This window comes from Bombus impatiens, unplaced genomic scaffold (genome assembly GCF_000188095.3).
Source record: "Bombus impatiens unplaced genomic scaffold, BIMP_2.2 scf_0133, whole genome shotgun sequence".
In the NCBI taxonomy this organism is placed as follows: Eukaryota; Metazoa; Arthropoda; class Insecta; order Hymenoptera; family Apidae; genus Bombus; species Bombus impatiens.
The window spans coordinates 977252-998225 of NT_176552.1; the positions used below are offsets into that span (position 1 = coordinate 977252).

A 20974-nucleotide genomic window follows, 5' to 3' on the forward strand; every position below is an offset into this window, starting at 1 on the left:
CCAAGACGCGAAAAGTATTCTTTTTGAGATTAGGGATTATTCAGCGGACAATTGGTCGTTGGATACCTGGCTCGGTATTTCGTTGTCGAAACTTGGTCGATATTCAAGTTACCGTTACGACGTTAAGCTAGGTTCGTCTTAGATTTTGCGTTCGAATGGGTTGCAGTTGGATGATGTTCGGACGATGGAATCTCGTTGAGAAAAATCCGAGCGTTCGATGGACCGTGTTGTCTTAAATAAGTTTGAATTTTGATCCGCGGCTTGGGCCACGCGAGAAAGAATAAGAAAATTCCATTTTCTAATTGTTGCGAATCATCGACTAAAGAGCAACCGGTCAGGTGAAACCGATCGGTCGATACCGCGTACCTCGAATGACTTAACGCTCAAGGCGGAGGAGGTTTAATAGATCGAGTGTTAGAGTAATCTAGCACTGTATTTGCACTTGTTGTATAAAAGTAACGTTTGATGTTACGAACACGGCGGTGGTAAGATCCTGTTGAGAGCGAAGTATTTCACCCGCACGGTACGATGTCTGACGATGAACTGTCCTCCTGCGTTGCCGACGATTCTCCCTACCAGCCGTTGGGTTTCATCTGTCCATCGTGTCCTTCCGGCTGATCCTTCCCGAGGTTTTTTACTTGACCTGGGAGTCATTAGGTTTACAACTCGGAGAGGACACGTAACTCGGAACTTCCTAAGGAAGGGAATGGGCCTGTCCGGCCAATCACTCAAAATTCCGAACATTTAGTGTCAATTTATCGTCTTCATCTGTGACGATGACACCGAATGTCCATCGTTAGCACAGCAAAACGAAGGATCGTGGAACGAACGAAACAAATTCGGTTATCAGAACTGTCCGGATAAACGAGGTTCTATACTGTGCTTGTATTTTTTTAGAAAGCGCGTTGCCACACCATCTTCAAGCACTATCGATGTCAATAACTATTTAGAATGGAAAATTGCACTTAAATTCCATACCGAAGCATTCGGTGGTTGAAGTATTTTCGCGGCCCACGGGACAGAAATCGTTGGAAAGTTTGCTGTCGAGTGCCACTACAATTCTCGTTGGCACGTACAACATTTTCCAATAAAAAGATCGAAGCTTCTCGATTCTGCAACGTGCGCGTGTTCTCAGCAAAGCGATCTTCAATCGTATTTAGAAAAAGGCAAAAGCATGGAAACACTCGAGTCGTTAACCTCGGGCCGAAATAAAGCGAGGTTGTTGTAAAATCACGCGTTATGCAACCGAAAGAGGGTGTGCAACCGCGTCAGTGGATTCGGGGAGGAACGTGTTTACAAAAGACGGACGACGGGGACGAATAAGCCGTCTGCAAACACGTAGCTTCAGCGAAAAACTATGTCATAAGCGAAATTTCGCTGGAGTTTGTTAGCGTTGTCTTTCTCTCCGATATATACCAGTAAATCAGAGTGTAAGAGAGGAAGAGAGAGAGAGAGAAAGGTAGAAAAGCTCTTGTCCGAGGAATTCCTTAAAATGCACGCTACGTTGCGCGACTCACCTCGCGACACGTCGGTACACCCGTTCTCTGCGTCGTCTTGTCGAATTTCCAGCTCTTCTCGTTCCGCCTCTGTTCCCCTTTTGCTCCTGTTTTTCGCAGAGGGAAAGTCTGAAAACAAAAGAGAGGACGAAGAGGTTAGAGGCGACGATATCGCACGCGCAACAGTTTGAACGTCGCAGGAACGTAGAAAGTTCGCGTTGCGTTTCAAAAAGCTCCGCGTTCGTCCTCGAGCTCAATAGCGTTCGACGAGCGGATTCGATCGAATCGCAGTAGCGTAATGGTTGCGGACCACTCGCAGCACCAGTCGCATTAATTTTAGAAAAATCTAATGCTTGTCACGTCGTTCTCCTCTGGTTTTCTCGTAACGTCGCGCACGCGTCTGTAAACTACGCTTATCCGATAATCGATGCAACGATTTCCTTCGGCCATTGGTGGAGCATCTCCACCGACGAAACGCAATGGGAAAGGAAGAAAAGATAAGGAGAAAGAGGAAATATTAACGGGAGAAGAAACGAAGATCAATTTCAACGAAACAGTCGCCTTCGCGATTTCAGCATCGAACGATTCACGTCGTCGTAGATCATCGCCAGACGAACGCGACGTAGAGTGTCTGTGGTTTTAAAGGGGTGTGGAGAAAAGGACAGGGACGAAAGAGAGGACGAAAGGGGAAGGGAAGAAGAGACAGGATGGAATCCTCGTAGGACTATCGCGACGTCGATCGTCGCTTCGTCGAGGTATGGGTTCAACGAGCTGGCTAATCGAAACCGCTTCTCGACTGCTAACTACACTTAACTCGAGGTGAAAGAGAGACAGTAGACTTTGAGCAGGTCCATCGTCTGCCCTCGTTTCCTCCTTTCGCGATTCCTCCTCGGCTATTACTCTCCTAGTCCCGAGGATGTAAGCGTACTTATCATCGTAGCGTTGAAAATGTTGAAAAAGTAGAATTAACCGGTCAGTTGTTGCCACCTCTCAGAAAACTTTGAAAATTGTGTGCCTGAAACGTGTGGCGAGAAGTAAGCGACGACGAGTATACTCGTCAGACACAGAGCGACGTGTGGTTGTTATAATGTAGGTTATAACGTTAGTTGCAATGACATGATCGTTTTATTTTCTTTACATGACGAGTATACTCGTCGGAAACAGCTAACCGGTTAAACGAAGCAGTCACATCTGTTCGTTCAGCGACGAGGAGAGTTCGGCTTTTGTCGATTAATGCGATTGGCTTACCTTTTTCGTGGTTCTAAATGAGAACCGGAATACTTCTCTTCACTATGTTTTTTGTAAATGGTTTTTCTTTAAATGAACGTCTTTTTTGTAATTTAAAAACAAAAATTCAGATGCACATACGTTTTAAATAGAAGAATTTAATATACAAAAAGCAGCCGAGTAATGGAAGTTGCTGGCTAAAATCCTTTACAGAAAACTCTATTGTTTTGGAATAGAAATCAACATTCCCTGTTCGAGAAGCAAAGTACAAAAGACAGCAGATACTCATTTCCGTTTGTAATATCCACTCCATGAAAATCACACGATCCGTACGTGCGTGTACGTAGGGTAACGTAGGTACGCGTGAATGTATTCAACAGGAGAGCACGCGGTACGTTTTCGCGGTTATTAATTAAGGGGTGGCACCAGGGTGTATCCGATTCGGCAGAAAAAATAGGTCACTTCGTTCTTCTTTTAGAAACTAAAACTTGAAATTCAGCGGGCCGTGACTGCGAATGGCTGCACGCTTCGACGGAAATTGTATCGAGGGAGACAAGAGCTTTTTACGGGGGCGAAGATGAATTTAATGGAGGCTTCTCCGACCTGCTCCGCCCATCCTCCACTTCGTTCCTTCAATTTCCTACATTTTCAAGAATGCAAGAGAGTCCTAACGTAATTGCACGACCCGTAACGAGGTCGAGCGACACTCGTGCCTGTTTTCTTCCTTAATGAATACGTTTCTCGATAAATCGCACGCTTCTTTCGCGCATAATGCAAGTACTTGCTGGTTGCTGTATATATGCGTTGAAACGATCGCGAAAAGCATACGGTAGACCTCGATTTCGTGTATTCAGACTCTCACCACTTACGTTTTCTAACTTTAGAATTTTTTAGTTTCTAATTCTGATCTTCCGATTCGAGGATCGTTGAATCTTCACAATTCTCAAGTTTCAGGCAAATAGAATTCTTCCACGTTCTATTCTCCGGATTATCGAATTTCGAGATTATCCAGTTGTCGAATTTTCCAGCTTCGAAGCGACTGAATTCCTTAATTTCCCTTTGAGGCGATTGAATTTTTCAATTTTCCAATTTCCAAACATTCCAGCTTTGAGGCGATTGAATTTTTCAATTTTCCAACTTCCAATTTCCAAACATTCCAGCTTTGCAGCGATTGAATTTCTCAATTTACCAACTTCCAATTTCCAAACATTCCAGCTTTGCAGCGATTGAATTTTTCAATTTTCCAACTTGCAATTTCCAAACATTCCAGCTTTGCAGCGATTGAACTTCTCAATTTTCCAACTTGCAATTTCCAAACATTCCAGCTTTGCAGCGATTGAATTTTTCAATTTTCCAACTTGCAATTTCCAAACATTCCAGCTTTGCAGCGATTGAACTTCTCAATTTTCCAACTTGCAATTTCCAAACATTCCAGCTTTGCAGCGATTGAACTTCTCAATTTTCCAACTTGCAATTTCCAAACATTCCAGCTTTGCAGCGATTGAACTTCTCAATTTTCCAACTTGCAATTTCCAAACATTCCAGCTTTGCAGCGATTGAACTTCTCAATTTTCCAATTTCCAACTTCCAATTTCCAAACATTCCAATTTCCAAACATTCCAGTTTTGAGGCGATTGAATTTTTCAATTTTCCAATTTCCAAACATTCCAGTTTTGAGGTGATTGAATTTCTCAATTTTCCAATTTCCAATTTCCAAACATTTCCAATTTCCAGCTTTGCAGCGATTGAATCTTTTTATTTTCCAATTTTCAACTTCCAATTTCTAGAACTTCCAGTTTCGAATTGATTCAATTTCCTAATTTTCCTAATTTTCCAATTTCTAAACATTCCACAGTTTTTAAATCACTGAACTTTCCAATTTCCCAATTTTCGAATTCTCAAATTAACCAACTGTTAGATCCTTCGATCTTTGAATTCTTCAAACTTCTATATTCGTCGAGTTTCAAGCTTTCGCGTTATTTCGCACCTTTTAATAATCCACCCTCTGAATATATTTCGAATGAAAGGAAACTTCATTTCTGTGCCTGTACAATTATGTGATTCGCCGCACGAGTGGAAAGGGGTAACGTAAAGGTGTTTCATATCGAAAGCACAAATGTCCAGTTTGTTCTAACGTCGGCAAATATGTAGCCTACTGTTTCAAATACGCGCGTTAATGATCTCGGGACGGCGCGCACACAGACACACGCTTCCTTTCTTTCATTCGCTGCTAGCCAGACTATTTTATATTAAATTGCAATTTTTCCAAACTTTCTTATCCACCTTTTTCTCACGTTATTTGCCTCGTTACAATATTCTACGTTATATCGTAAACCTTTCAAATTTTTTACTCGCCACTTTAGCTTCGTATTTTTTGCAATTTTATCCCAATGTTTAAACCGCGTTCGAGAACTATTACTTAAAAATTGTACGTACGATAACTATTAGCTGTAGAAACGAATAATCCAGACTTTTCGAAAGGTTTATTTTACCTCGGTTTATATCAACCATCGAATCGATTCGCCTGCTTTTTTTAGCATTTTTTTTCTTGGAATTCGCAAAGAATACAATGACGGGTATACATTTTGTTGTTGCCATTATCGACGCTCATCGATCGATTATTTTTCTAAGATTACGTTGAAATTTTCACTAAACGAATTGTCGTATCGCCAAGTTTTCGATGCTTAAAAAAAGAACTCGAATTATTCGTTCGTACGCCTAATACTCTAACAATCGCTTTCTCGCGATCTTCGTCTCAGTGAAAAATATCTCAGTAAAAAGTTGTTAAAAATATTGGCAAACGAATTATGAAGTAATAAATATTCGAGTGTAAACGATATCGACAGTCCACGTAATATTTTTAAGTAGAATTTTAAAAGTATCAATTTCTGTGTGCGAGGCAACGAATCTCTTTTAGATGCGACGAGACAGGTATACGAAACAAGAAAAATGAACGAAGACGTATACGTTCATTCATAAAAGCGGTCATCAAGCTCGACAGGAACAGCGGGTTTTACGCGTCTGCAAGTCGCGTGACAATAAGACCGTCTCGTCTGTTTCTTTTTTCACCCGCTTGATGGATTGTTACGCGAAGCGAAGTGATGTATTAGCTGCTACCACCTGATACTTTCCTTTATTTATCACGTCTCGATAAACAGAATAATAAGCGCGAGTATAGCGAAACAAAATTCCACCACCTCTGATTCTCGAATTTCCGTGCTTTTCGAATTTTTCGCACGTTCGAACTTTCCAACTTTTATTTTCTCAAATTGCAAAAGTAAGCAAATTCGCGACCTTTTCCAACTTACGAACCGTCAAACTTTCGAGCACCTGAATATCCAAATTTTCTGTCTCTCGAATATCCGACATGCAAATTCGATTCCCGAACTTTCGAATTTCTCAATTCCTCAGTTCAAGCTGCCACTTTTAAGTCTTGAAAATCAACAAGTTTCAGCTTTCGCGAGAACAAAAATACCTTCGCGAAGAACAAACAGCTTCCTCTCTTCTTCTATCTTCTTCTATCGCGATCAAAGATAAGGATAGCGCTTGCAAAAATGTTGAAACATTTCGGAATTTATTTCACGTTAAACAGTGTTAAGAGTAAGGCGAACGATACAAACTGCAAATTGACATATTAGAGTAGGTAATTATTTAGCAATTTAAACAAATCTATAGGAATATCGATAAGAAAATACAAACGACTGGGCGTTGTTTGTACGAAGATTCGGATCTTTCCTCAACGTGCCATTGGAATAAGCGCGGAGATAGCCGCGTTTATGCGCGCACTTCCGTGCTTTCGCTTATCGTCTCGATCCAAGTTTTCCATCAATGCCACTCACCCGGTTTGTTGAGTTTGTAACGTGTTAATTTAAGACGTGTTCGCGTGTCATGCTTTCGTGACACAGAATCTGATAGGACATCTATTTGCCTGGTCGCTCATGCGGCCCATTAAACGATCGTTGCAAGCGCTGAAAGCCAAAGAGCGTCGATTTTCTCCGCGATCGCGGATTATCGCGCTTGCACTGTGAAACCCGACCACCTGAATCTTTGATCATTCGCTTGTTCCCTAATCGAGACGCAAGCAAAATCTCTTCTCTCTATTTGTATCTATTGGGTTGGCAACTAAGTGACTACGGATTTTGTCATTAGTTGGTAAAGACAAAACACGCAATCACTTAGTTCCCAAGTCAATAATTTTTCCTTTTTGAAATCGGTACATTTTTTAAAGAAATGGATTCTTAGTCTTGTTCGAAGACTCGGTACGTAGATTTCTCGACCGATCTCGACTGATTTCTCGAGAAAAAGGATCGTAGCGTGGAATCCTCTTCAGACTGTTTCGCCATCCACCCAAACCACGCATCGCGTGTGTAGCCAAATCGCTCGAAATTTCGCAGTTCTCGCTAGTTTCTTGCGAGAAGCAGTCGAGTATCGCAGGATACAGAAAGACGCGCGGATCTCGCGAGATGCATAAAAATTGCAGTGTCACTTCTGCCAACACAAACGAGTGTTCCTCGGCCTAAACGATAGCCTATTAATTATTTCGCGGTACAGGCTGGCGAGTTTGCCCAAGTGTGCGGCAAGTTTGCTGCCATCTTGACTCTGGCAAGAGCTTCCGGCGATTTCTGCTAACTCGGGAAATTCAGCAGCCACGAGATCTTCGGCCGGCCGTGCGCGTTTCAGCCACCTCGAGCAACTTCGCCGCGTTTCGTCCACCTACGAATTCTCTCTGCGACGTACATCGTCGGGCGAATCGCCTTTCGTCTCCACTTTCTCCATTAATATCCGTAGTTTCGCGCAGTTTCCTAAGTTTCCGGACTTTGCGGCACGAACATCGAACATCGGGCTTTTCCATCTCGAAGAATCGCGCGATTCCAACTACTCGGCAAATCACGAGATTTCGAAAATGTTGAAACCACTGTGAGAGTTAAAGAAGAAATCTGCATTTCTTCATTTATGGATTTTTCCTACGAAGATAGTTTCTTTCGAGAAATTTCAAGGTATTTTATCGATTCTTATCCTGACTGTTCGCAAGCGATTCCGCACGAACTTGGTAGCAGAAGTTTCGAATTTCTACGCAAACCAATCGATCTTCCAAAATCTGATAGGATCCCGATTCCCGTAAAATTGCAGTCTACCGTGAAATCCTTTGGGACTAGACTTGCTCGAAATGCGATAGAAATCGCGAACATCTACGAAGCGATCGTTGAAACGGCTACAAAAATCAGGCTTTCGTGTAACTTCAATTTATGGGAAATTCACGAAACAGAGCCGTTAACCGTTTAGCTGCTTTTCGCGAGTATACTCGTCGCGAACAAATGGCAATATTTTGCGTTACGACGAGCCCTGTCGGGAATAAAATTAAAAAATAAAACGGTCATTTCGTTACAAATTCGTTCTACGTTATAACAGCCACGCGTGCTCCGTCTTCGACGAGTATACTCGTCGTCGCTTACTTTTTGCTTCTCAGAGTTTTCAAAGAGCTGGTGAACGATAAATCTCCAAAACGACACTGATTCTCGCATCGTTGACGAAATGTCGCGCGATCGATAAATTTGTTAACATTTGTCGTTGAAAGATGCTTCGCAAAAAGAGAAAGAGACGACTAATATTCAAAACGACGCGCATTTGATAATTGGCCTTTTGCACGTCGTATTCAACATCGGTGTAAACAGAAGGCGAAGTTCGCAGTTTCGGTCCGACAAGGGCGGTGGCCTCAAAGTGTCATAAATAACATTTCCCACGTTCTGAACATTCGGTAAGTTAACGCAGCCTCCCGCGAGCCAACCTCCAAACTAACTAACTTAATTAGCCTGCCACCGACCGACCACTTAACTTCATCAAGCTACACTGTTGATCCGCGCGTTTCTGCACGCAACTTTAGCCGAAACTGCCTCATTGTTATACCGGCCAGACTTTCGGATTATTCTACTTAATTACAGCTCTTTGATGGCCAATCGATAGAGGCGTCGCACATTGTCCGCCAGAAAAGCACGTTCGTCGAATATCGGCTCGAATTATCGGGACTTTTACATCAACATTTTGACTGCCACGTTGGTCATAGGTGACCGGAGCGCTTGAACTTCTTGCAATTGTAAAAATTGTAGGAAAATTCACAGTTTGGGCATTTTGGATATAACCCATAAATAGAAGATACTTTGAAACAAAAGGTGCCCTATTGAACAATTAAACATTTTTATTAGAACATCAATAAAAAAAAAAATGAGAACGAATCTTGCGTCTAACGGTGCACTGTGTTTGCATCCATATCTCTGAGGCGTAATCTACGAATATTATTATAAACGTAGCTTAGAAAATAATCGTAAATGCTGCTTTATAATCGTATAATTGAAGTTAGAAGTGTGCACATACCTTACTATTATATACAGAATGAGCAAATATTGTTTACTAATATCTTCTACGCGTTTCAACGATATATTCTGGACGATTTGCTTACGACGAAACAACGAAAGCGAATGGTTTGTTGAAATGAACGAAGCCTTGTTATAATACGTCGCTACCAACTGTTACAAAGGCGCCACGGTCATTGGTGACAGGAGCGCTCGAACTTCTTATAATCGCAAAAATTGTAAGAAAATTCACAGTTTGGGCATTTTGGATATAACCCATAAATAGAAGATACTTTGAAACAAAAGGTGCCCTATTGAACAATTAAACATTTTTATTAGAACATCAATAAAAAAAAAAATGAGAACGAATCTTGCGTCTAACGGTGCACTGTATTTGCACGCATGTGTTTGAGGGGTAATCTACGAATATTATTATAAACACAGCTTAGGAAGTAATCGTAAATGATGCTTTATAATCGTATAATTGAAGTTAGAAGTGTGCACGTACCTTACTATTATATACAGAATGGGCAAATATTGTTTACTAATATCTTCTACACGTTTCAACGATATATTCTGGACGATTTGCTTACGACGAAACGACGAAAGCGAATGGTTTGTTGAAATAAACGAAGCCTTGTTATAATACGTCGCTACCAACTGTTACAAAGGCGCCACGGTCATTGGTGACAGGAGCGCTCGAACTTCTTATAATCGCCACGGTGGTTACCCGTGACCACCAATAAGATGAACGGTCCATCGGGGAAGAATATTGTCATACATCGTCGATTTATTATTATTTTGCCATTATATGCTTCGAACGATAAAAATACTCCCGTGGCGTCCTCAGCGAATCACGTGATTTTGGCGTGGCAGTCAAAGTGTTAACGGGGTGTGTGTAGACTTTTACGACTGACTGTATTATCATACCGTGGCAGAGGATCGCCTCCGCTTCGCAGAAACTAGAATAAAAGAAAGTAAGAACGTGGAGCACGAGGATTTTAAAGAATATTCCGCGGAATATGAAAGTTTGCTGAAACGCCGAATTCGAGACGTTTAAACGAAACTTCCTTCCATTCCATAATCCTTGGATATCGGTTTTTTATTCAATAGCCGAGATTTTACCTCCGGTATTTGCGTTCTTCGGTGAAGAAGATATAGTTCGCGCGAAATACACGTGGTGCATCGGTCCCAACACCGATCGCGGCTACACTTTCGCTTTGCAAAATGTAATCACGACTCGTTCCTTTGTATCTCTAACGATTTTACCATCTTTACGTTCTCTCCATATAACGCGTCGATCGTTTGCCATTTTCCTCGAATAGATTTTCCGATTATATTTATATTTCATTTATTTTCATTTGTATTGTATTTATACGTCTTTAGATTATATAAAGGAAACGTTAAACACGGAATAAGATTTGCTACGAGGTATGGTATTAGCATCGTAAATCCTGAATTACGTAGTCGTCATTTCCATCGCGATTTTTATTCTAAATGCTTGAAAATTCAGTCGTCTCGTGTATTCTCGGTACGAACGACGGCTGTGAATTCCCTGACAATTGCTCATTTTTTAGCCACCTACTTTCTCATTAGCCCAGTCGTTTTATGAGTTGGCAACTAAGCGAGTGCGGATTTTGTCGATACCACTCAATGACAAAATCCGCAATCACTTAGTTGCCAGCCCAATACTACGATACGACGTTTCGTTGTAACGTCTACACCTAATTCCATATCTAAGAAAATAAAACGCAATTCAATTAACACATAGACGAATGTTCGCGCAGATACAGAGCACGTCGTTCACGAGGAATAAAAAATTCCCTGTGACCCGTTCTCGTTTTTAGAGGAAACCGTTGGGTCGCGAAAAGCGAAGCGAAAGAGGCGACGAAGACGAGACGAGTTGCAAAAGAAGCAGGAGAAAGCTCGATCTCCAATTCCTTTTTACGCGAACCAATACGAATTTCACCCTAGTTTACTTTTCAATCCACAAATATATTTCTTCGCGTGCTGCCGCGTTTCCAGTGGAAAGAGCAGCTAGAGATTCATGAATGAAAAATATGGTCGCGTGAATCGGTGGCTGGATCGAGCCCATGGGGAGGCTGTGCCGTGTTTCCTTTTGCCACGCGTCACCCATTTCCCTTTCGATCGATTTCCACAGTGGAAATCGCTCCACCTCGTTCGTATCGAGCACGCGAAATTTATGGCTATCGTCGAGGAGCTTAGTCGAATTCGATCGACCGATATCGTCGTTACGCTCTGACGCGTACGAGAAAATAAAAAAAAAAAAAATGCTAGTACGAAGCGAAGAAACGAATTGGCCGATCGCAAGATAATTATGCTTGTTCCATAATTCTACACGTATCGATACTTAGTATATCGCGAAAAGTACTAAGAAATACGAAAACAATTTCATTGCTTAAATCTTGCGCTAGCGACGATTATCGACGCTTTAATCCAGGGCGAATGGCTTGAACTCGCGCCATGAAACGTAACGCGGTTGTTACGTGCAACGACAACACGGTGCGCACTCCGCGCCGATTTACGCGATTACCAAACGTTACGTTCGCCGTAAGAAGCGAAGGAAAAGCTTTCGGAATAGGTGGAAAGGATTTTGGTAAAAGAACCGAGCTGTCCTGCAACGAACAAGTTAACTTTCGCTTGGATTACCGGGCGAACACGCGGCTGTGTGCTTTGCTGCGAGTGTTTCGGCGCGTTAAAGACGTTGAAAGCAACGACGGAAAGCTCACGCGGAGTCACAGCGAGAAGATCAAAGGGATTCGCCGGCAAGGACGTACAAAGTGGCGTCTGGAACGGAAGGTTTGACTTGTTTCGTGTTGTTTCAGTGGATCTTCGTGTATTCTCGGCCGCATGAATTTTAATGCTCGCTAATATGCTACTGTGGCGAGGTGAAACGAAGCAGTGGCACGTTTGTAAAAGAAAGACACTTTTCGGGCAACCTAATGCTTCCTACATATCCTACTCTTTCGTACTCACGATCTCGATCGCTATAATAATAACAATAACAATAACGATAACGATAGTAATAACAGAACTAAGTAAACAAAGGTTTTTTTCAATTTCTTTCGCCACGGAAGGTAGAAAATCGTAGAAACGTCTCCGCAAAGAACGTTAATCGATACTTTCGCGAGCCACTGTACGTGAGATGTAACCTGTTCCGAGGAACAAACTGGCACGTTCAATGCACCCAAGGAAACTATCAGCGACGTTCGTTCAAGACGACTAGGAAGCACCGAAAAATAGCTTTTTAACGGTTGCAGCCGACGGTTTCTCGCAAATTACCCCAAACCTTGGCGCAATCTTTCCTCTCGTAAGAAAACCAGGCTTTTCTGCTCGTTGCGCGATCCAGTCCAGACGAACTTTTGTAATATCCAGACAGTCGCGTCTCTCGTGCAACCAGCTCGCGGTACGAGAGGATCGTCTCGTCTTCCGGTTGAAAGCGCGCCGCGTACTTTCGTCCATCTCAACCGTGGACCGATGAAAAACAAAGCGAACGTTCGACGCAGCGCACAAGGTGAACGAAAAGCGAAATAATCGTCCGACTTTCATCTTACTGTTGAATCTGTTAGCGTTGAATCAACTTACTGTTGAACAGAGCATCATCTGACTGCGAGTAATGCGGACGTAACACAGTAATTTTTAAGGAACCGAAGATCGTTTGTACATCTGATAGCTTGAAGATTAGCTCGCGTATTTGCTACACGTTCTCGTTTTTTAATTCTTGGCGAACCAAGTGTTTGTCGCGTATTAAATGTGGAGAATTCGAGCAGAGAGCAATTTTTATTTCCGATTTGAATGTTTCTTTCTTTCGTTAAAGGGAACTTTGAAAAAAGGAAAAGAAGGACTCAAAGCATCTTGCAATTTTGATCGTTCCGTGTCAAGAGAATACAAGCGTATCGCATTGCTATATATTTTTCTGCTACAAGTTGCTACGCTGAATGCTCTGTATTTCTTTATTTTTCTTAGCGAAATCGACAGTTAGTTCAAGAAAATTTGTTAAGTTGCACAGGGAACTTCGCTTCTTGCTAAATTACCGATTTCAAGCGAAATTTTTATCTACGTCTGTCTCGTATGCCGCAGCGAGCAGCGTCCCGGCGAATCGGCAAATTTCACGTCCGACGAGAGTCAAAATTTCCGAATTTCAACGACGAGCGGATGCGCGACTCGCGGGATGGAGATAATACGACGCCGAAATGAAAATCGGCAGGAGTTTGGGAATTTTATTATACATAGGGGTAGAATCGCTATACCGTGAATTCATAAAGGATTTTCTCTTCCTTCCTGGAAATATTCTTTGGGAATTTTTATAGACACATTTCTCACATCAGAACTTTACGATTTATTTAGTTGTGCGAAATTTATTGGCGGTATTTTGTTATACGATGAAATTGCTACATCGCGGGCTTTTCCTTTTTTTATGGCCAGGCTCGCGGAGGTAGATAATTTTTCACAATTTCCACCGGAGCTTGTCGGAACATCAGTTTCTAAAAAATCTCTAAATGCTTCGATTTTCTGTATTCCATACGTTTACGTAAAATTTCAACTCGGAAGAAGCGTCGCCTGGAATATCCCCATCGAACGAACCTAACGTTTAACACTAGAACTACCGATAGTTAACGCGAAGCTATTTCTACCAAGACCAGTGAAAATGACTGGTCTTTAAAAAATACCTAATCATAGAATATTTTTATATTTATCGATTTCTTTTCTTACAGAAGCAATTCCACGTTATGTAGTAGATTTTTCGTATTATTAATCCACCTGGGATCCCTAAACGAGGGTCGACACGTTTATAAAATTGTAGAACCAGTCGTTTTGACTGCCGTGGTATTTCTAGCGTTAGCATCTAGCGATCCAGCGATCGATCCGCAATTTTCCCGATAACCGATATCGTCGTATCGAACGATACGCGGTAAAAATTTGAGAAACGCGTGGCAAGTCGTAGAAAACGAGGAAACTGGTTAACTGGGCTTCGAGAAACAGATTGCAGCACTCTTTTGCACTTCGACGAGTACCAGTGATTTTCACTGGTATTGGTTAAGCAGCCTCGATACGAAATTATTTTCAGTTTGAATACATAAAAAACAAAATAAAATTCGTTATATTATTCTTTTAGTTATCGTTGCGAAAGTCATTACATCATTGCGGAAAAAATATAACACGAGGTAGGAATCTTAAAATAAAATTGTAAATTTAATTTGACTGGTGTGGTAGTTCTAATGTTAATCGAACATCGTAGAAGAAAAATAAATTTGCATCTAAAAATGTAACCACGAATGAATGAACTTAACTTTCGCCTAAACCACGTACCCTCGACGCGCTATCTGCTCGATTGGAATCTCGAATATCCTTGGCGATCGATCGTTTGCCAGTTGCTGGCCGCCAACGTAACAGATCCAGCGCTAGATAAGTCAGTCACTCGAACCAGGTCAGCGAATTCCATCGGTGACGGAAGCGTGTCTCTGACGAGAATGATCAATGCGATCAGCCGGCTAGCAGCTGACGTAACGATTTCAACGAACGTGACCATCCGGTAGATGGAGGATTTCGCCCGCGAAAAACCGTAAGCGAACCAGTCTGCGTTGATAACTGTACTCCGTGGCGGATGCATCGTGAAATCGAGTTTCCAAGAGGTCACCGAATTATCCTTACAAACGTGTTCCACTACGCGTGGCCACGATGCACGCTAACCTTTCGGTATTCCGGTAAAACTCGCTTAATGCCAGCTACACACGCGGGTTATAAGGTCTCGCGATGTTAAGGTAATGCGATTACCAGCGTACTACGTTTGATTACATGGGAGCAGAGAAGCTGGATGGACTCTTCTCAGAAGATTAAAGTTCTTCTGCGATATCGAGGCGCGATTGTATTAATTAGCTTGTGTCAAAAGTCTTCTTCCTTTTTTTTTGGGAGAACGACAATTATATTTTCATTTATGTTCGTAATTATAATAATTCGTAATTATTCGTTTACGTTAATTAGAAAAGTTGCCGCTGTGTCCCACGTCAAGAAAGCGCCATGCAATTATAATTACACGTAGAATATTATTGCAATAATAATAATAATAATATTAATAATATAACAATAATAATAATTTTTTTCTTCAAAGGTACAGCATAGAGTTCAAATATCGAAGTAACGCGGAACGCAACTGTGCGAAATATTTTTCACCCGCCGTTTCCCCCATCCAGGATCGATCAACGTGGTAACAAAATTTTTTCGCCGCAGCTCCGAGCGGTCCTCCCACGTGTCCAGGTAATCAACCTTCCGCCGTTCTACGCGTCGTACCGGTTCTCTAATTGGAAAACAAGGGAACCGTGGTTTCTATCCGTGTTCGTGCACGGACATCGCCTCTCTACGACCGATCTGCTCCTCCCCGGCTACGCTCGTACCCTGCTACAGACAAAGGTAGGCGTTGCGCGTGCACGTTGGTTCAGGAACGCTCTCTGCTCCTCCCTACATTTCACCAACAACCCTGAACACATTCCACGATGTAGACAAAGGCGAGCATTAACGTTCGAAACCTTGGCTGAAACACGCGTACACGCATAACGTTCATCGTAATACGCGTGCTGCGTGCGCACACGTCTGCGTCACAGAGGAATATGGTTCAACCATTTCAGGGTACGAACCACGTATTTTCGCCTTTATTTTGACGTAAAAGTGGTTGATCGTTCGCTTAGATCAGCGGTTACTTGATTACGCCGATGGTGTTAGGAATTTAGCGTGGTTGTTTGGTTTGTAAGATAACGAGAAAGTTCTTTGCATTCGAAAGCCCGTCTTTCTTCGATTCTCAGGACATAGAAGAAGGGAAATTTCTTTCGTTTATCGGGTCCAAAGAGTAGCTAATGGAAAAATTGAGTCTATTCGTGTAAAGGATACTAAAATAAATAATCTATGCAGCGAAGTACCAGTTACTTCGGTTCGCTGTCATTCTTTTTCAGAACCGAACTGCTTTAGCTAAAAATTACTTGCTACGTCGATTCTACTAAAAATACGAAGAAGAAGAAAACAGCAATCTCATCCTACTGTTATCTTTCTACGACCAGACACCTGTCTTTCCATTTATTTTATTATTTCTCGATTTATTTACTCGTAATCCATAATCTATGATCATTCGTTTGTCTCCAGCTTTCCACGATTTCCAGTTGCATCTGCAAAATCCATCTTCCTACCCTTGTAAACTCAATATTCGAATTGGAATTAAAAGCGAAAGTAAACCGAACACAGAGCTCAACTCGAATTCGAACCTTTTCCTTTCCGCTTTGCCATCGAATTTTCATTTCTCTCTCGACTTTAACCCACTGGTCGTCGATCGAACGTACTCCATTGGGATGTCGCGACATGACAAAACCAAAGAACTTAACAACCAGCCATCTCGACTAGTTTCGGTGAGTCTAGCCGTTAGTCCAGTTTATTAATCGTCAGACGTATCAAGCTGCAATTTGCAATTGAATTATCCGCGTTATCAACCAGTTCCTCTGTAAATTTACCATCGTCGAGACGCCAGGCTATCTACCGCGCGTTTATGACCATTTACCGTTACGCCGATGAATTTCCAATGACGAACGAGCCAAGCGTTTAACGCTACGACGAATTTATCCGCGAGAAAACGCATTTTCACCGCGGCCAATAAATCATCCAGCCGTGATACGGCAACGAAGAGACGCATACTCGCGCACCAACTTGCGACTACGACACGAACAGCACCGGCGACTGTGTTTGTCGCGGAGGCCCATCACACGATGGCGCACCACATCGTCCACACGCGTTTCAGCAAAGGCGCGTAGCAACTTCGCTCTATTCGCCAAACGCGCTTTTCTTTTTCGGTGTCTATCGCTCAACTTCGGATCGACGGTTGGCGCGGATCGCCGATTATTCGATCGGCGAGGTTGAGACGAAACGGTGGTTGAAAACTGATACTGAGAACGCTGACGCGTTTATGGGAAATTTATTTCCATTTATCATCGTTTTTTCCCGATACGTAGGAGGAATTAACGACGTACCTTCGCGTGGAAGCTTTTCGAAATGAAATTCGAAAAGACAGAGACTGTGTTTCGAATTGCAGGAAATTTGATCGTTTTATTTTTGATCTTTGTTATCTATCGTAATTTTTGCACGATTTTCGATGGTTTACGCGATATTTAATTGTCGGTATTTCGCGTGCTAACACGAAGGGAATTTCGTCTTTCCCAGTTGGAAGACTCGTTTAAACTTTAATAAATTTTCATCTCATTTCGGTTAAGAAGCTTTTTGAAACTGCGTTTGGTGTAAGCAACACGCGAAACAATCTCCGCGTTATCAAAGTGTTATTACGCGGAATTGCGAGTTCGCGTGAACGCTTGAGATTTAGTCGTAACGAGTTGGAAAATTTTTCATTGTGTACTTTTACATCGTAGTTGTTGATTTAATATTCTAAATAGAGCTCCAGTTATTTCGGTACCTCGAATAAAACTGTAGCAGCTTAAACGGAGGTCGAGTGATATCTTAAAAAGAAATTATTTCCTATACGGTCTACGCTAAAAATAGAACACAACGACGAGTTGATAATTAAGATTCTTTAACAATAAGTGCATGTGCAACTATAGAATCGGTACAGCTACGTAGCATATTTTGTTTTGAAAGGAACGCAGAGTAAATAAAAAGTAAATAAAAGAGAAAAGAGCAAGGTAGAGAGAAAAAGAAGTGGTAAAGAAGATAAATGGTCTGCTAGGGATCAGTGTATACTACTGTAGTAGCGACAGACTACTATACAGCGGTTTTCAGCTAGCGATAGGTTCCCAGCGCACAATTCTTTCCTTTACCATAAATGTACTTTTAAATCTTGCAACATAATAAATTTATGTTATTTGAGGAATTAAATAGATCTTTGTCAACGTCTCGACGATTTGTCATTTATCCTGCAAATTACGTAAAATATGGAAAGCGAACTAAAATACTTAAAAATCGAATAAAACCAGTCAAAATCTTCCAAGTTCCTTATCCATCCAAAATTACCTACTAAATATTATTTAATCTCATCTTCAGGAATTCTTCTTGATCACGCAATGAAAATTTTCAACGCTGTTGCCGATATTTAAGATTCTCAGCATTAGAATCGTGTCATCTCTAGGAGATCCTCTGGAGATCGACAAACAGGGCGCACTAAGCGATTGTTTCGCGTTATAACTCTGTTATCGGTTACAGAAAAATATGAAATGGAAGTTAGGGGGAAAATTATTAGTTACGCAGGAAGAAGAAAAAAGAAAGAAGTAAAATCTTTATCGGAGATGGTCGAACGCTGCATGGCAATTTCGTAATCGTCTACGTTGATGTATATGTGCTCGTAACAAAAACACATTCGTTATTTAAAAAGTAGCACAACAATCGGCAAGCATTGTCTGAAACGTTCGTTACAGCGTACAATAAACTCATTATTCTTTATGAATTATTATTAAAACAATTTTGTCAAACACCCCGACAACTAATAATTTTTGTACCACCGTGTCCCGATATATTTTTACGTAGAAAGTCGAGAGGAATTTATAAAAAAGTAAAAAAAAAAAAAAGAAGTGTGCATTTCCATTGAAAACAATACTGCGATCGTCGATTGCACGTGCACCATTGCTCTCCTAAAAACAACATAGTTCTATGCACCGCTCTTTCGAACATTCATCTATCTCCTTCGACATTTTTCCGTAACTGCACCAGTGACAGAGTTATAAGCTGAAACGATCGCCTGGTCCGTTCCGTAGATTGTCGATACGACGATTAAACTCTTAAACATCGACGACGATATCGACTACGATATCGACGATAATATCGATCGTCTGAACGCACTTTCAGCGTAGTCTTTCAGCGTAAAATAATTGTCGAATGTGCGTCTGTCGCTTTAGTTCGCCTTTAACAAACTTTAAAAACGAGATAATCGCGTGTGAGGTAGAGAATCGGCGCGTGTAATTACGAGATGCCCGAGGGAGAGCATACGCGTCGCGTCGTTTATACATATTTCGTTTCTTCTAATATTCTAGAGGCAGAAGACCGAGCTTTCCCGGGGTTTGGTCCCTTCCTTTGTTTCGCCAGAGAATTTTCTGGACGCAGCGGCTGCTGCGTTTATCGCCGACGAAATTGAAGTTTACCGTGCAAAGGCAGTTGTATCACTTTTCGCACAATTTCCAGCAAACGCTTTGTGTAATTACACGCTCTCCTTCCACTCTGCCTTCCCCTTCGCCTTGTGCTTCGACAACTTCATTAATTAAACAGTGTTCGGGGACAACTAGCGACATCAGCAGCATCGTCGTCGTCGTTCATTCCGTTGACGGAAATCTGGCTAACTTAACGAATGAAATTGGACGAAGCGAGAAGTCTTTTATCGCTCGCGATATCTTTTGTGGCCGTACGTCTATCTTTCTGGTGCTTTTACGATTGCTTTTAATACGCGAACGTGGTAGGAAGGAAATATCCAGTTTCTTCTTCATTCTTTTTTCTTTTCGTACGATTTGACGCTGAAACCACTGGCTACGGTATAAAAAATTATTCAACTTATTTAAATCCTCAGAAATTCGCTATTACAAATTCGGGACAGAATTGGCACATTTTGGTAACCCGATGTACGATGTATATATGGGCTGCATGTATTAATTCTTACAAATGTACTGGTAATAATGCAGCGCATAAATTGAGGATTGGTGCATTTTGCAACTGAATATGTTTAATGGAATGCTTCCATTCATTTCTTAACATTGCTTTTACTTTGTATTTTACAATCTATAAACTGACACAAATATACGCACTGTGTATATGGTCTATACATAGAATTAAATTCTAATAACTGTATTATTATAAATTGAGGATTCTCTAGGATTAGGAATTTTATAATTCAATATGTTTAATGGAATGCTTCCATTCATTTCTTAACATTGCTTTTACTTTGTATTTTGTAACATATAGACTGACACAAATATACAAACTATGTATATGGTCTGTATGTAGTTAAATTCTAATAACTGTATTATTATAAATTGAGGATTCTCTAGGATTAGGAATTTTGTAATTCAATATGTTCAATGGAATGCTTCTATTTATTTCTTAACATTGCTTTTACTTTGTGTTTTGCAACATATAAATGGACATGAACGTATGGGCTGTATGTAGTTAAATCTTCATAAGTGTATTATTATAAATTGAAGATACGACTAGACATTTTGTAATTCAATGTGTTTAATGGAATGCTTCTGTCAGTTTTTCGATATTGCTATCTTTACGTATAGATTGACACGACCATATGAACTATGGATCTGTTATACAATAGCGAGTAACGAGCTTACTAAAATTGAATTTCTGCAAAAGGTACTCTGTTAGGTAATCTTTCTTCGCATGCTATATCCAAGAACAATAACATAACAATGATACACAGTAACGTAAGCGTTTACAAGTAAAGAGGCGATGCAGCCAAAGAATCGATATGTTTCTATGCTACCGTAGCTATCTGCAAGCTCAGTTTTTTATTTTTGTTCTACGTTCATAAACTACGTAAAGTCGAGTCCAATGAAAATGATATAAAACAAGTTTTGGCCATGCTATATAACACAAAAAATAAAAGCAAATAGAAAACAAAAAATAGCTTCTTCATACAGCGCTCGGTTTTCGTGAAAATCCAGATCGAACATTGGTCAAGTACGGAAATGATGGAAAAACCAGAAAATCCTCTGGACGGGCCGCGTGCAGGGCCCGTTGAATTTAACATCGTTGAATTTATTATCCAGCGTCGGAACAACATTAACGGGAACAGAAGAACGAGTACGAAGGGTGAAGCGAATCGTGGGGTAATTATATTCGCTGGTTTCCTCTCTCGTCCCTCCTGCAACGTTTCAGGGAAATTGTAACGCGATCCTCTCCTCCCGC

General features: G+C 41.2%; 1 protein-coding gene across 8 annotated transcripts in view; it reads right to left on the minus strand.

The window, feature by feature from the left end:
• Positions 1–20974, minus strand: part of LOC100746960 (ankyrin repeat domain-containing protein 50) — a 218934-nt gene that overhangs the window by 75941 nt on the left and 122019 nt on the right. For all 8 annotated transcript variants that reach the window (XM_012381497.3, XM_012381500.3, XM_012381502.3 and 5 more), the window contains one exon: positions 1518–1625. The gene's annotated coding sequence lies outside the window, so the exon portion shown is untranslated. The remainder of the gene's footprint in view (positions 1–1517; positions 1626–20974) is intronic.